This window comes from Myotis brandtii, unplaced genomic scaffold (assembly GCF_000412655.1).
Source record: "Myotis brandtii unplaced genomic scaffold, ASM41265v1 scaffold407, whole genome shotgun sequence".
Classification (NCBI taxonomy): domain Eukaryota; kingdom Metazoa; phylum Chordata; class Mammalia; order Chiroptera; family Vespertilionidae; genus Myotis; species Myotis brandtii.
In genome coordinates, this window is record NW_005365639.1 from 710,459 (window position 1) to 711,487 (window position 1,029).

Sequence of the window (1,029 nt, forward strand, 5' to 3'; positions counted from 1 at the left end):
GGGAGAGTCCAGGCGGTGACACGGTGTCCAAAACATGTATGCGCACTGAGTGATTATGAAGCCTGTTTTTAACATACCGTTCATTTTCAGAATTTAAAAGCATCTACAGAAATGAATAATTTTTTTGTCAATGCCTGTTTCAAACTGAGGACCCTCTGGTCCAGGCGCTGCTGATAACGCGCTGGAATCGCAACATCAAGAATCACTTCGTGCGGTATCTGTGCGCCCTCAATTCGTCAACTGTTGCCGGTTTTGTACCGTAAACTTTATCTTTTATGTCTCCCCAGACAAAAAAGTCCAGTGGATAAATTTTCTTTGTTCAAAACTTATTCTGGCTTCACCCATTATTTCAAATTGGTTAATCCTGGAAAGGAGTGAAAATTGAGCGAATTATCTGCTGTTAAAGCGTGTCTACATTTTTATGCACACTTGGATAGAAAGGCAATGTTCGTACTTCAACTGCATTTTCAAATTCCCACTAGCATTTTAGGATGAATTTCCTTTGTTCAAAGCTTAGACTGGCTGAAAAGAAAGAAGCATCAACTGAGCCACAGGCGTGAAAGTGTGGCACGTGTTTTGGGACACCCTGTGCATGGCAGAGGGATGGGACGGTGGGACAGGTCAGTGTGTGAGGTCTGGAACAGAAGCTGGACACCTGTGGAGTTTAGAGATGGTTTGATTAGTATCTTCCAAATTCCAGTCACTCCGGACCTCACAAATTTTGCCACATCTACACACATCTGTGCTATTATTTGCTTCCTGTTTTTCTTTATAGTGACTCAATGTTTTCCTTAGTATTTATTTAAAAAGCAAATTTGATATCATTACTGCAAATGGGAAGTGAGTATTATTTGTCTTAAGTAAAAGTAGTCATAAAAGTAAAAACGATAACAAAGAAAATGGTGCCACTCAATGCCAGCGAGGCGTGTGCTCCCGGCGCCTGAGCTCGGCCTCCTGTCAGTGGAAAGGAGCTGGGCCTGAAGGCGCCCTCGCACCCACCCTCCTCCAGAGGGCGGGGCTGGCGGGTGC

General features: G+C 43.9%; 1 protein-coding gene across 1 annotated transcript in view; it reads left to right on the plus strand.

The window, feature by feature from the left end:
• OTOA (otoancorin) overlaps positions 1-1,029 on the plus strand; it is a gene marked incomplete at its 3' end in the record, with an annotated part of 56,992 nt that overhangs the window by 8,382 nt on the left and 47,581 nt on the right. The window lies entirely within an intron of this gene.